Raw genomic sequence first — 16,418 nt, forward strand, 5'->3', positions numbered from 1 at the left:
GCTGATTCCGACCTCCGCCACAGTCAGCCTGTCGGGATCGAAGATTATGGCGGAGATGGCGGTAGGTTGGTACGTCTGCCTGCCAACCTCGTAATGTGGCACTCGGACCACCACAACGGTCCTTGGACCGCCACACTCTTAATCAGCTCCTTAGTCTTACTGACCAGCAATCAAGGCCCTCAAAAGCAGAGCAGAAACACTCACAGAAGTCAGGGGCCCCCTAGAGATCTGACTGAGTCGAGGAGGTAAGCACGGGATAACTTGACGTTCGCAGAGCTCAAGAGATAACTGCTGCTCCCATGATCTATTTCCTTGGTGACTACCCCTACTGCTCTAGCCAAAAAGGAATTCAGGGTTGTGCTGTGGGGGTCCTGAAGAGAACTAGCCTGGTCCTTAGCCCCCTGAATCTTTCTCTTCCCCATCTTAGAGCAGAGTTAAGATAAAGCCCACGGTGTCGGGATCCAACAAAACAAAACTAAAATGAAGACAAACTCCGTGTAAATCAGGGCAGGCGAAAGATATGGCATAAAAGTAAAAGCAAAACACCAGGTTGGAGAATGCAACAAAAAGAGGAATTCAAAGATGGCCACTGACGTTGTACACCAGAGCTCCCGCACTTGACTTTTTTTCTTGCTCAACTTAGAATGTCACTTCACGGAGGAGATTTTGCGGTGCGTTCGAGAATTAAGTAAGCTCAGGCGTGTTCAGTTTAGATAGAGTATTAGTGGTATGTGGAATACTAAATGCAGCAACTCATGGAAAACACCACCAACCTGATAGGAACTCTGAGTCTTCCCAGCAGAGAATAGTCTTTTTCCGGAGTCAGTGTCCTGGGAGATTAGCGTCTCTTGAGCAGGCACCATCCATAGAAGCCTATTGTGAGAAAGTGAGAGTGAGCGAGAGAGAGTCAGAGGAAGCGCGGCATGTTTTTGGAGCACGTTCGTGCAGGAGATTAGTGGCTCTGAAAACAGTGTCGAAAAAATTAACACAATCCATAGGCAACCGAAGAAAAGTTCTGACATGAGGAATTTTAGAGAGTAAGGAATAAAAATACAATTTACCTGAAAAGACTCCAGAGTTTCAAGATACGCTACCAGACTGGAGACTCTTTGGTCACACAAGTATCCTAAACACAAGGAAACAAGAGAATGTTAGACAAGACAATGCATTAACAGTGTACAGAAAATAATTTACTGTCATGTGTTGGAGACTATTTACAGGATTATATTTTCAATCTATTGAGACTAAGAACTATTTGCATTTTTAAATGGAAATGCAATCAGAAGAAAAAAGAAACAGATCATTTAGAGGGAGAAAATGCCAATTATTAACAGGGTATGTTTTAAATAGTAGTTTGAATTTATAAATATACATTTTAAGCCATATACATTAAGAAAGAACAGGAATAAACAAAATGTTATATGTGAAGGAAAGTACCATCTTGCCTAGCACGTTACCCCCATTTTTACTTGTGTGTCAGTTTGCCTGTGTCACTGGGATCCTGCTAGCCAGGACTGCAGTGCTCATAGTCTGTGGCCTGTATGTGTCCCTGTGTGGTGCCTAACTGTATCACTGAGGCTCTGCTAACCAGAACCTCAGTGCTTATGCTCTCTCTGCTTTTAAAATTGTCACTATAGGCTAGTGACCATTTTTAGCAATTCTGATTGGCACACTGTGTGAGAGAACAGGGCTGATTGCAGAGGCCCCCTAACTTTTTGCCCCCATTTTCCGCTTTTTGCTGATGTTTTCCCGACTCTGATGGTGTCCTGGGTACTGCTAACCAGTCCCAGGGCCTGTGCTCTGTGTAAAATCAATATGCAAATTAGGCTAATTATAATTGCCTAAGATAACCTACCTATAAGTCCCTAGTACATGGTAGGGCATGTAGGTTTAGGGACCACAGCATAGGTAGTGCACCCATAGGTGCACTGCTGAGGTGCCCAGTGTCATTTTAAAGGCAGGCCTGCCTTGCTGGCTGCTTTTAAATTCAAATTACATGCAAATTCGACATTGGAATTAAAAGTAGTTCCAAAGTCTTAAACTACCTTATTTTTACATATACGTCACCCCTAGGGTGTGCCCTATGTGCCCCTAGGGCTGGGTGCCATGTATCTAGAAGCAGGGACCTTATACAAATAGTGTTATAAGCCTTGGTGAGGTAAAACAGCCAAATTTGTTTTTCCCTCATTGTAGAGAATGGCCTCCATAGGCTAGAATGGGGATACTTTATTTTAAATTTTAAAAATCCCCTTAAGTAACAGATACCAGAAGTTTGGTATCAAATTAATTGTTATAATAAATCCCACAACTTCCAGTTGTGGGATTTAATATAACTTGTTCAGGTAAAGAGTTTTAAACTTTACCTGAAAAGTTGCCAATTTCAGCCCTGCAGTGTTTTTGCTGCTGTGCTCTGATTGGCCAGCCTCTGGCAGCCTGGCTCCACACAAAGATGTGCCTGGGGGAGGAGATCTCCCCTCAGCAGATGGTGAAGCAGGAAGGGGGAGGGCTGCCAAACTGGTCTTCAAAGGCAGACAAGGACATTTGGAGCAACCCAGCAACACCCTCACAACCTGCAAACCCAGACAATTAGGTGCCCCCTTGATTATATTAGGAGAGGGAAGGAGAGGGGTGCGTTTATGATTTTTAGCCACACCACTGGGTGGGCTCAGCCAGATGTAACCTCCAAAAATCACTTTCAGCCATGATGGATTTTGGAGGAATGTTGCTCCCTGGGATTGATTTTTTCCACACTTCCCAGAAGTGGTCATCACAGGGGGAAGGACCCTGCCCCTGATTGGAAAACCAGGACCCCCCCTGTTTTTCACCGAGGAGCAGGGATAAAACTGGCAGACCTGCACCTACATCTCAGATCCCCATCAGATTCCAACAAGGAAGAACTACAGGAGAAGGACTGTCCTGCTGGACCCGTGACCTGCACCTGGACACTGCACTCTGGAGGCAGCCCAGTCCCAGGAAGGCAGAACAAAGGATTTCCTCTGAGAGAGGGTGTTACACCCTCTCCCTTTGGAAATAGGTGTTAAGGGCCTGAGAGGAGTAGCCTTTCCTGGCCTCTGGGAATGCTTTGAAGGGCACAGATGGTGCCCTCCTTGCATAAACCAGTCTACACCAGTTCAGGGATTCTCCAGCCCCTGCTCTGGTGCGAAACTGGACAAAGGAAAGGGGAGTGACTACTCCCCTGTCCATCACCACCCCAGGGGTGGTGCCCAGAGCTCCTCCAGTGTTTCCCAGACCTCTGCCATCTTGAATGCAGAGGTGTGAGGGCACAATGGAGGCCTCTGAGTGGCCAGTGCCAGCAGGTGACATCAGAGACCCCTCCTGATAGGTGCTTACCTGGTTAGGTGGACAATCCTCCTCTGAGAGCTATTTAGGGTCTCTCCTGTAGATTTCTTGTCAGATAACGAATGCAAGAGCTCACCAGAGTTCCTCTGAATCTCTCTCTTTGACTTCTGCCAAGGATCAACCGCTGACTGCTCCAGGACCCCTGCAAAACCGTAACAAAAGCAGCAAGATGACTACCAGCAACATTGTAGCACCTAATCCTGCCGGCTTTCTCGACTGTTTCCTGGTGGTGCATGCTCGGAGGGTTGTCTGCCTTCACGCTGCACTGGAAGCTAAGAAGAAATCTCCAGTGGGTCGACGGAATCTTCCCCCTGCTAATGCAGGCACCAAACTTCTGCATCACTGTCCTCTGGGTCTCCTCTCATCTTGACGAGCGTGGTGACGAATTTAATCCAGTTTAGTAGGGATTTTACCCATAAAAGCATTAACTGTAACTGGACTAATAGAAGGCACAGCTAACTGTGGCTGCCCAGCTTGAAGAGCCCTTACTGGGGCAGTGGTTACTGTAAGCATAACAAGTGCATCAGACACGGATACAGTCTGATCACGTTGGTATACAGACCAAGTATGACACGAGTAAATATTCTTGCATTTGAATATGTTGTATAGCTGGCTAAGGCTGGTCAAGTTGCCCTGTCACTCCTGAGGGAACACAGTCTTACATGCTGAAGTTCATGTGGGAGGGCACCTTGGAGCCAATTTTGATGTTCCTGAAGAGTCAATGGTAATACTGGGTATTAATAAGATCTATATGCAGGCAGAACTGCAGCCTCAGTGTATGATTGAAATCTTTATGAATTGGCATTGACTGCAGGAAAATGAACCCAGGAATAAAATAAAAAACTAAAAAAACAAAACTAAAAAAAAACTTCCATTTATAAGCTCCATGTGCCTCAATCACAAAGGTAACATCTGCACGTCCACTGGCAAGCCCATGTGCTGTTAAATGTACAGTGACAGCTTGTCTGCATTTAACAAATGTTAAACTGGTTGCACCATTTTTAATTGATGGAATTCAAAAGAAACACTATAGTGGGGTAATAATTTTAAAAGTTTTAGCTTGAACAATTTCCAGACATAAATAGGTGTTTCATATTAAGCTAAGGAGGATAAATCCTAATCACCAGACATCTCAGTACGAAGGTGAAAAAGGAGGCTTCGGTACAGGCAAGAAAACTACTCAGGAGATGCATTGAATAAGCACCGGACACAGAATGTTGGTGACGCCATGCTACATGGCTCCTACACATACAGCAGGACTGTGTACTATCTCAACAAGATCTTCACAATATAGAGCCCTAGGGCCTGATTCAGATTTCAGCAGACAGGTTAATCTGTCACAATGACGACGGATAGCCCATCAGCCGAAATCAAAATCCGGCCAGAGTCTCCACATCAGTGAATGTTGGTCTGTTTACGCTAGCTCACATTACCACATCTGAACACCAAGTAGATGCTATAGATCGGCAGTAGATGCTTTCTGGTAACCTCTAACATGACCACTCTAAACCCCAAGGAACTAGTTGACACATCTAGCTCTTTCATTTGTTACTTTGGCAAAAGTATAAACAAGAAAAACACGAAACTGCATCTCAAAACATTTATTGAAATCATCGTATCCTAGTAAAAAAGTATGAGCTGCAATTATTAGGCAGGCGAGACATCTTTGTAATAAGCATTATTAGAATGCTGAAAAATACAAGCAATTCACTCAGGTTACTTGTTACTAAACTCCTGTCTGTTACCTACACTAAAGAGAGCACACCAAGAGTACCCTCTGCCAGATCAGCTGGGATAGACTAACCCTCGGACCCTAGTATTATGTGTCAGGAAGCAGCTCTAAGTGTGCAGACTAATTTTCTGCGCAGGATGAAGGTCAGAGTCAGCTAGGTTGCATCTCAGTTACAGTTCCCAGCGGTGCCATGATAATCACAGCATGAAGCAATCCGCTCACTGAGCCTAGTGTGGATGCAGTTTATAGACCAAAATGTTGTCCTTACTGTACAACATTGCAACTAAACATTCAGACTACAGGACAACAATGCCTACCAAGAATAAGTGTGTGCAGCACATTACCATGTTAGAAACAAAACACGTAAAAAGTCAGTTAGAAAAAGATGTTAATTAAAAAGGAAAATCTAAAATGGAGATGAAGCGCGGGCCCTACAACTGGGCAACATAGGGAACCGCATGGAATAGCAAAAAAAGCCAAATATGGGTCAGCAGAGGGCACACCAACAGCATGGAGTAACAAAGGAAGCAAGATATGGGTGACACAAGGGCCCCGCATCAACTACATGGATCAACAAAGAAAGCAATATATGGATGATAGAAGGGCACCACAACAGTATTAATTAGCAAAAAAAAGCCAAGCACGATATGGGTCAGTCAAGGGCACACTACCAGCACGAATTAACAAAGAAAGCAAGATACGGGTGAGAAGGACACCACAGAAACAGAACGGATTAACAAAGAAAGCAGGATATCTGTGAAGCAAGGGCCACACCAGCAGCATGGATTAACAAAGAACCCAAGATATGGTTCACAAAAGGAGTCCACATCAACAGAATGGATGAACAAAGCAGGCATAATATTGGTGACACAAGCCACATCAACTATATTGATTAAAACACAGTGTTATATAGGTGAAACAAGGCACACCAACACAATGGATTAACAAAGAAAGCAAGATAGACGGCACAAGGGCCCCAAAAACACAGAATGGATTAATACACCATAAGGCGTGATACAGGTATCCAAGGACTGCATGGCCGGCATATATGAACATAAGACTTAAACGCATAACTTTTTCCAGTACTTTTGCAAAGCACATTAACAAGTCTGTGTAACATTCATTATGAAAATGCAAAATGTGTAATTCTATAGATTATTAACCGTAGGTTGTAGGGAAGCAGAGAACTACACTTATGACAGACACAGGCAACGGAGCCGCAGTTCATTTCTAATGAAGAGCTTCAATATTCAAGGAGACATGACTTCGGTACTGTCTGGAATTAAATTCTAGCATAAGTAGTCTTTGGCATACAAAATCTCTGCTATACTCAAAGGATTACAAGAAAAGGTGCATGATGGAAGTGGCATTCAGCAGGCAAATGCTTCAGGGGTTTGGAATTCTTATCAGCTGACCCCCAAGACATATTTTGTGGTTCCAGGAACACACATTTGGTTCATTTTGTCCCCTGGCATAGTAAGCCCAACCATCAGTCTAAGGCAACCAAAACTGAAAGGATCCGAATAGTAGACTGAAAACCTGACTCATGTTAGATTTTACCAGTTTTGTAAAATAATTTTACAAATACAAGACCAAAATGACAAAAATCCAATAAGTAGAAGTAGAGATGAATCTTTAAAGAATAAATGCAAAAATAACACTTAAAAGTAAATAGCGCTCAAAGAGTTAAATGGTCAAGTTGGACCGGGACAAAGTCAAGAGTTCAGGCTGGCTGCGATGGAACGCAGGCCAGCTATAGGACCGACGCAGGGCCCTCTGGGCCAAAGTACCTTAATCCTTGTCGTAGCACGAGATGAGGATGATCCTCACGCAGTTTGGGTGTTGCACCAGATTTCTCCACACACTTGCGGTGATACATCGGTTCCGTGAGCGCAGCGCCGGTCTCAAAGTGTGCCGGTTCTGAATGCAATGCGTTGGTTTCTCCACACCGAGGTGTTCCGTCGATCTTCCCCACGCAGTGGCGGCAATGTGTTGGTTTTGAAGCTGTGGTTTCAGAGGTGATGCAGCAGTTCAGAGTGTGATGCGCTGTTCTGGTCCCTGCAACAGCATTGATGCATCAATACTGATCTCTAAGCAGGCGACGCGTATAGTGATTTGTGTTTTGACCACTGACTGTGTCACACCACTTTGCACCTGGCTTAGCTGTTCACCGTCAAATTTGTGGTCACTAGTTAGACTCCATTTTGCATTCAGCTTAGCCTTAGATTCACAGCCATGTTAAAGGTGCAAGTAGTTGTCAGAAAAAAACATGTTATGCAACGTGTTTTCTATTCTGCGTGATCTTTTCTCACCAAAGGGCTTGTGTAGGAAAGTACCATCTTGCCTGGCATGTTACCCCCATTTTTACATGTATGTAAGTTTGTTTTTGCCTATCTCACTGGGATCCTGCTAGCCAGGACCCCAGTGCTCATAGCTGTGGCCTGAATGTGTGTTCCCTGTGTGGTGCCTAACTGTCACTGAGGCTCTGCTAACCAGAACCTCAGTGCTTATACTCTCTCTGCCTTTAAAATTGTCACGATAGGCTAGTGACCAGTTTTACCAATTCTAATTGGCACACTACAACACCCTTATAATTCCCTAGTATACGGTACCTAGGTACCTAGGGTTTTTGGGGTTCCAGGAAATCCCTATGGGCTGCAGCATTTCTTTTGCCACCCATAGGGAGCTCTGACAATTCTTACACAGGCCTTCCAGTGCAGCCTGAGTGAAATAATGCACACGTTATTTCACAGCCATTTTCAATGCACTTAAGTAACTTATAAGTCACCTATATGTCTAACCCTCACTTGGTGAAGGTTAGGTGCAAATTTACTAAGTGTAAGGGCACCCTGGCACTAGCAAAGGTGCCCCCACATAGTTCAAGGCCATTTCCAGACTTTGTGAGTGCGGGGACACCATTACACATGTGCACTACATATAGGTCAATACCTATATGTGGCTTCACAATGGTAACTCCGAATATGGCCATGTAACATGTCTAAGATCATGGAATTGTCCCCCCCCCCCCCCATGCCAAATCTGGAATTGGAGTGCCAATCCCATGCATCCCCGGGGCTCCAGAATGGACCTTGGGTACTGCCAAACCAGCTCTGGGGTTTTCACTGCAGCTACTGCCAACCCAGACAGGCTTCTGCCCTCCTGGGGTCTGGGCAGCCCAGTCCCAGGAAGGCAGAACAAAGGATTTCCTCTGAGAGGGTGTTATATCATGTCCCTCTAGAAATAGGTGTTAAGGGCCTGAGAGGAGTAGCCTCTCCAGGCCTCTAAAAATGCTTTGAAGGGCACAGATGGTGCCCTCCTTGCATAAACTAGTCTACACCGGTTCAGGGAACCCCTAGCCCTGCTCTGGCGCAAAACTGGACAAAGGAAAGGGGAGTGACCACTCCTTGTCCATCACCACCCCAGGGGTGGTGCCCGGAGCTCCTCCAGTGTGGCCCAGACATCTGCCATCTTGGATCCAGAGATGTGAGGGCACAATGGAGGCCTCTGAGTGGCCAGTGCCAGCAGGTGACGTCAGAGACCCCTCCTGATAGGTGCTTACTTGACTAGGTGGCCAATCCTCCTCCGTCCTGCATTGCCCAACTCGCTGAGTTGACCTCCGGCTTCGTGGGACCCTCTTTTGTTGTGTTGAGACGACCACCATTCTCAGATTTCTTGAACGCCTGTTGAAGTGCTTCTGTGGGTGCTGCCTGCTTCTGCGTGTGCTCTCTGTAGCATAGCGCCCCCCGCCTCCAAGGGGTGACCTCCTGGTCCTTCCTGGGCCTTGGCAGCACCCATTATCTTCAACCGTGACTCTTGCAGCTAGCATGGCTTGTTTATGGTCTTTGTGTGGAAACAACTCTGCATCCTCCAGCACGCTGTGGGACATCCTCTGACCAAAGGAGAAGTTCCTGGCACCTTCCGTTGTTGCAGAATCTTCGGCTTCTTCCACCCAGAGGTAGCCCTTTTGCACCTTCATCCGGGGTTTAGTGGGCTCCTGTCCCCACACACCCCCCACCCCCACCCAGACACTTGCGTGACTCTTGGACTTTGTCCCCTTCCTTTGAAGGTCCTCAGGTCCAGGAATCCATCTTCAGTGGTTTGCAGTGAGTTGTTGTCTTTGCAGAATCCCCTATCTCTACTTCACTGTCTTTCTGGGGTAGTAGGGTAACTTTACTCCTACTTTTCGGGGTCTTTGGGTGGGGTATCTTGGACACCCTTAGTATTTTCTTACACTCCCAGCGACCCTCTACACACCACACTAGGCCTAGGGTCCATTCGTGGTTCACATTCCACTTTTGGAGTATATTGTTTGTTGCCCCTAAGCCTATTGTCTCCTTTTGCATTCTATTGTGTTCTACAGTGTTTGCACTACTTTTTTAAGTGTTTTACTTACCTGATTTTGGTCTGTGTGTATACGTTGTGTATTTTACTTACCTCCTAAGGGAGTATATCCTCTGAGATACTTTTGGCATATTGTCACTAAAATAAAGTACCTTTATTTTTAGTAACTTGAGTATTGTGTTTTCTTGTGATATTGTGCTATAAGATATAAGTGGTATAGTAGGGGCTTTGCATGTCTCCTAGTTCAGCCTACGCTGCTCTGCTATAGCTACCTCTATCAGCCTAAGCTGCTAGAACACTACTAATAAGGGATAACTGGACCTGGCACAAGGTTTAAGTACCATCAGGTACCCACTATAAGCTAGGCCAGCCTCCTACAATTAGGTGGTCTATTTCTTACCTCTGGAAACCAACAAGAAGTTGCCTGGACCCCCTGCACAGTGTGCCTAGTTTTGCACACTACATAGAGGGCCAGTCTCCTACAGATTGTGAATGTGTTAGGAAGTCTGTGTGTATGCATCCCTATGTGTGAGTGAATGCGTGTATGGATGTGTGAGTATGTGTAAGTGAATGCATGTCTGCATGGATCGTGGTGGGGGAGCCATCTCCCGGTGACAGGCAAGGAATTCCCTGTCATGGGTAGCCCTACCGCCATGGTTTTCATGGCGGTGCTACTGCAGCGAAAACCATGGAGGTAGCCCGGGTCATGATGCCGCCAGAGGGTCAGAGATGAACATCTCTGGCCCGGCAGTTCATACCACCGGTGTGGAATGAGTGGAGATGTGGCGGGTTGCCAGCGGCAAACCCGCCACACTCCATGTGGCGGTATACACTGCCAGCCTGTTGGTGGTGATACCGCCACATTAACCTTACCAGTCGGAAGACCACCAGGGTCTCTAACAGATAAGGCGGGTACCGACTACTAGCTGCAGGTTTCTTACCTTTGAATAATTACAAAAGCAATACCATCCCTGGAGGTGGGTCTGCAAGCCAATTGCAAATGAGAATGTCCTGCAGGACCGAACGGGCAATGTGCCCATCCCTATGGACCTGACTGGATTGGCAGTAGTGTTTGGTTATCAGGTGTAGGAATGCCAGGTCACTGCCTGACAGATGTCCAAGACAGGAACTAAATAGCCCTTCAGAGCCCCGCTGAGGCAAAGTATAAATAACAGAACCTCAGAGAGAGGGATGGGGTGGGGGGGGGGGGGGTGGGGGGGGGGGGGAAGGCGTCAACCCCTCTTCTGTCCACCATGCCACAAATTTCTTCCAACAGGCTATACTCTTTTGGGGGGGGGAAAGGACACCTGGCTGCCAAGATGACATTACAGAGGAGGAAGGTCAAAAGCTGTCAACAACTGCTGCTGCTTAATCTCAACCCAAGAAGGCAGAGTTGACAAGTTCAGATGGCGATCCCTTCCCTGATGATGCAACAGAAGATCTTAACAAAGGTGCAGTCTGATCAAAGGATCAACTGACATGCACAGCAGCTAAGGATACCAGAGAGACTTTCTGTGCCTGCACGGATTACTTGGGCCCAGTCGTTCCTGATCTTCTTGAGAACTCTGGGCATGGAATTGGGGGGTGGAAGGCATACAGGAGGTCTGAACTACATGCAAGACAACAAGCATCTCCGAGCAAGTGTCGTCATGAAAACTTCAGAGCATGAAAAATGCTGCCATTGCACGTTCTCAGTGGAGGCGAACAGATCTAACCAGGGCTCTCCCCACCGCTGAAAGAGACCTTGCACCATCTCAGGACTGAGATGACTCCAGACACATTTGTGATCCACTAGGATTTTTCAGCTGAGTTGTCAGCCCTGGGGTTCATACAGCCCGCTAGATGTTCAACCACCAGGGATATGCTGTGCTTTTCCAGCCACGGCAAGAGGTTAAAAGCCTCCTGACAAAATGCCCACTACAAACGTGCTCTGTTTTTTGCAGTACCACATGGCTGTGGTGCTGTCCTTGAACACCTGCACTATCTTTCCCTTGATAGAGGGCACAAAAGCTTTCACTGCCAGTACAGATCGTACAGAGCTCCAGCATGCTGATGTGGGGGTCCCCCTTTCACTGGAGACCAGATTCCTCTGATCTCCACCTCTTCCAGATGGCCACCCCATCCCAGGAGTGACGCATCTGTCACTACTGTCAGAACTGGGTGGGGAGGGAGAGGGATCTGCCCTCTCACACAATTGCAGTTTGTTAGGTACCACTGCAGGTCTTTCGCAGTAACCTCCAAGATCTGGACCATGTCGGAGTGATTCCCCTGATGCTGCACCCACTGGAACTTCAGGTGCCAAGGGATGTGGAATTCCTATAGCCTGAAGCCCGGGACATATTGTTTGGGGTCAAGGCAAACAAGTGTTCATGTTTATTTTGTCCTTGGGACAAGTAGGCCCAGCCCCCTGCAGCACAAACACGTTGGCTGTCAGTTTACAGAGAAGGGACTCAGCAGTTAAGGTAATGTGTGTCCATATGTGAATGGTGTTCGAACTTGTATTTATGGTTCATTAATGAAAAGCCTTTATTAGGGTGAGCACTGTAAATAAACGTTTTAAGGTTACATTACGCTACTGACAGTGGTTCAAGTATGATTAAAAAAATAAATAAATAAAAAAAAAGTGCACACGTTTGAAGAGTAACAATATGAGGCTAAGTATAACGATCCCAGAACGCTCTGATTAAATTCAAATTTTTGCAGAAGCTTGTTAGCAAGAGTGACGATTCTTTGCTTTCAAAATCAAATGTTCAGAAAAAATGCATGTAGGAAAAAAAAAAAAAAAAGTTTTGCTACGATGACATTTTTGGTGCTATTTCTTTGAAGCGTCATTTAGTAAAATGTGTTGATGCATGTGTGAGAAAGTAGCCTCTTTGTAGCCTTGTTACCCCCACTTTTGGCCTGTTTGTGAGCATATGTCAGGGTGTTTTCACTGTCTCACTGGGATCCTGCTAGCCAGGGCCCAGTGCTCATAGTGAATACCCTATGTTGTCAGTGTGTTTGTTATGTGTCACTGGGACCCTGCTAGCCAGGACACCAGTGCTCATAAGTTTGTGGCCTATGTGTATGTGTTCCCTGTGATGAACAACTGTTTTGCTGAGGCTCTGCTAACCAGAACCTCAGTGGTAATGCTCTCTCTGCTTTCCAAATTGTCACCAACAGACTAGTGACCAATTTCACCAATTCACATTGGCGTACTGGAACACCCCTATAATTCCTTATTATATGGTACTGAGGTACCCAGGGTATTGGGGTTCCAGGAGATCCCTATGGGCTGCAGCATTTCTTTTACCACCCATAGGGAGCTCTGACAATTCTTACACAAGCCTGCCACTGCAGCCTGAGTAAAATAACGTCCACGTTATGTCACAGCCATTTACCTCTGCACTTAAGTAACTTATAAGTCACCTATACAGGGAGTGCAGAATTATTAGGCAAATTAGTATTTTGACCACATCATCCTCTTTATGCATGTTGTCTTACTCCAAGCTGTATAGGCTCGAAAGCCTACTACCAATTAAGCATATTAGGTGATGTGCATCTCTGTAATGAGAAGGGGTGTGGTCTAATGACATCAACACCCTATATCAGGTGTGCATAATTATTAGGCAACTTCCTTTCCTTTGGCAAAATGGGTCAAAAGAAGGACTTGACAGGCTCAGAAAAGTCAAAAATAGTGAGATATCTTGCAGAGGGATGCAGCACTCTTAAAATTGCAAAGCTTCTGAAGCGTGATCATCGAACAATCAAGCGTTTCATTCAAAATAGTCAACAGGGTCGCAAGAAGCGTGTGGAAAAACCAAGGCGCAAAATAACTGCCCATGAACTGAGAAAAGTCAAGCGTGCAGCTGCCACGATGCCACTTGCCACCAGTTTGGCCATATTTCAGAGCTGCACCATCACTGGAGTGCCCAAAAGCACAAGGTGTGCAATACTCAGAAACATGGCCAAGGTAAGAAAGGCTGAAAGACGACCACCACTGAACAAGACACACAAGCTGAAACGTCAAGACTGGGCCAATAAATATCGCAAGACTGATTTTCCTAAGGTTTTATGGACTGATGAAATGAGAGTGAGTCTTGATGGGCCAGATGGATGGGCCCGTGGCTGGATTGGTAAAGGGCAGAGAGCTCCAGTCCGACTCAGACGCCAGCAAGGTGGAGGTGGAGTACTGGTTTGGGCTGGTATCATCAAAGATGAGCTTGTGGGGCCTTTTCGGGTTGAGGATGGAGTCAAGCTCAACTCCCAGTCCTACTGCCAGTTCCTGGAAGACACCTTCTTCAAGCAGTGGTACAGGAAGAAGTCTGCATCCTTCAAGAAAAACATGATTTTCATGCAGGACAATGCTCCATCACACACGTCCAAGTACTCCACAGCGTGGCTGGCAAGAAAGGGTATAAAAGAAGGAAATCTAATGACATGGCCTCCTTGTTCACCTGATCTGAACCCCATTGAGAACCTGTGGTCCATCATCAAATGTGAGATTTACAAGGAGGGAAAACAGTACACCTCTCTGAACAGTGTCTGGGAGGCTGTGGTTGCTGCTGCACGCAATGTTGATGGTGAACAGATCAAAACACTGACAGAATCCATGGATGGCAGGCTTTTGAGTGTCCTTGCAAAGAAAGGTGGCTATATTGGTCACTGATTTGTTTTTGTTTTGTTTTTGAATGTCAGAAATGTATATTTGTGAATGTTGAGATGTTATATTGGTTTCACTGGTAATAATAAATAATTGAAATGGGTATATATTTTTTTTTTGTTAAGTTGCCTAATAATTATGCACAGTAATAGTCACCTGCACACACAGATATCCCCCTAACATAGCTAAAACTAAAAACAAACTAAAAACTACTTCCAAAAATATTCAGCTTTGATATTAATGAGTTTTTTGGGTTCATTGAGAACATGGTTGTTGTTCAATAATAAAATTAATCCTCAAAAATACAACTTGCCTAATAATTCTGCACTCCCTGTATGTCTAACCTTCACCTGGTGAAGGTTGGGTGCTAAGTTACTTAGTGTGTGGGCACCCTGGCACTAGCCAAGGTGCCCCCACATCGTTCAGGGCAAATTCCCCAGACTTTGTGAGTGCGGGGACACCATTTCACACGTGAACTATACATAGGTCACTACCTATGTATAGCATCACAATGGTAACTCCAAACATGGCCATGTAACATGTCTGAGATCATGGAATTGTCACCCCAATGCCATTCTGGCATTGGGGAGACAATTTCATGATCCCCAGAGTCTCTAGCACAGACCCGGGTACTGCCAAACTACCTTTCCCAGGGTTTCACTGCAGCCAACCCCTCAGACAGGTTTCCGCCCTCCTGGGGTCCAGCCAGGCCTGGCCCACGAAGGCAGAACAAAGGACTTCCTCTGAGAGAGGGTGTTACACCCTCTCCCTTTGGAAAAAGGTGTCAGGGCTGGGGAGGAGTAGCCTCCCCCAGCCTCTGGAAATGCTTTGATGGGCACAGATGGTGCCCATCTCTGCATAAGCCAGCCTACACCGGTTCAGGGATCCCCCAGCCCTGCTCTGGCGCGAAAATGGACAAAGGAAAGGGGAGTGACCACTCCCCTGACCTGCACCTCCCAGGGGAGGTGCCCTGAGCTCCTCCAGCGTGCCCCAGACCTCTGCCATCTTGGATTCAGAGGTGTGCTGGCACACTGGACTGCTCTGAGTGGCCAGGGTCAGCAGGTGACGTCAGACACTCCTTCTGATAGGCTCTTACCTGTGTTACTAGCCTATCCTCCTTCCTAGGTAGCCAAGCTTCCTTTTCTGGCAATTTAGGGTCTCTGCTTTGGGGAATTCTTTAGATAACGAATGCAAGTGCTCATCAGAGTTCCTCTGCAACTCTCTCTTCACCTTCTGCCAAAGGATCGACCGCTGACTGCTCAGGACGCCTGCAAAACCGCAACAAAGTAGCAAAGACGACTACTGCAACCTTGTATCGCTGATCCTGCCGCCTTCGACTGTTTCCTGGTGGTGCATGCTCTGGGGGTAGCCTGCCTCCTCTCTGCACCAGGAGCTCTGAAGAAATCTCCCGTGGGACGACATAATCTTCCCCCTGCAACTGCAGGCAACAAAAGACTGCATCACTGGTCCTCTGGGTCCCCTCGCAGCACGACGAGCATGGTCCCTGAAACTCAGTAACTCTGTCCAAGTGACTCCCACAGTCCAGTGACTCTTCAGTCCAAGTGTGGTGGAGGTAAGGCCTTGCCTCCCACGCTAGACTGCATTGCTAGGTACTGTGTCATTTGCAGCTGTTCCGGCTCCTGTGCACTCTTCCAGGATTTCCTTCGTGCACAGCCAAGCCTGGGTCCCCAACACTCTAACCTGCAGTGCACAACCTTCTGAGTTGTCCTCCGGCTCCCTTTAGTGTCTTCGGGTGGACTCTGGTTCACTCCTCTTCCAAGTGCCTGTTCCGGTACTTCTGCGGGTGCTGCCTGCTTCTGTGAGGGCTCCCTGACTTGCTGGGCGCCCCCTCTGTCTCCTCATCCAAGTGGTGACATCCTGGTCCCTCCTGGGCCACAGCAGCATCAAAAAACCCTAACCGCAACCCTTGCAGCTAGCAAAGCTTGTTTGCGGTCTTTCTGCGTGGGAACACCTCTGCAAGCTTCTTCACGACGTGGGACATCCATCCTCCAAAGGGGAAGTTTCTAGCCCTCTTCGTTCTTGCAGAATCCACAGCTTCTGCCATCCGGTGGCAGCTTCTTTGCACCCTCAGCTGGCATTTCCTGGGCATAAGCCCACTCGCGACATTGTCACGACTCTTGGACTTGGTCCCCTTGTTCCACAGGTACTCAGGTCCGGAAATCCACTTTGGTTGCTTTGCTGGTGTTGGTCTTCCTTGCAGAATCCCCCTATGACGACTTCTGTGCTTTCTGGGGGTTGTAGGTACACTTTACACCTACCTTACAGGGTCTTGGGGTGGGCTATTTTTCTAACCCTCGCTGTTTTCTTACAGCCCCAGCGACC

General features: G+C 46.8%; 1 protein-coding gene across 1 annotated transcript in view; it reads right to left on the minus strand.

Moving 5' to 3' along the window:
- Positions 1–16,418, minus strand: part of LOC138248973 (zinc finger protein 182-like) — a 115,982-nt gene that overhangs the window by 49,328 nt on the left and 50,236 nt on the right. The window contains exons 2-3 of the mRNA XM_069203024.1: positions 1,062–1,126; positions 774–873 (exon numbers count right to left, since the gene is read on the minus strand). The gene's annotated coding sequence lies outside the window, so the exon portion shown is untranslated. The remainder of the gene's footprint in view (positions 1–773; positions 874–1,061; positions 1,127–16,418) is intronic.

The sequence above is a fragment of the Pleurodeles waltl genome, chromosome 8 (assembly GCF_031143425.1).
Source record: "Pleurodeles waltl isolate 20211129_DDA chromosome 8, aPleWal1.hap1.20221129, whole genome shotgun sequence".
NCBI classification, from domain to species: Eukaryota; Metazoa; Chordata; class Amphibia; order Caudata; family Salamandridae; genus Pleurodeles; species Pleurodeles waltl.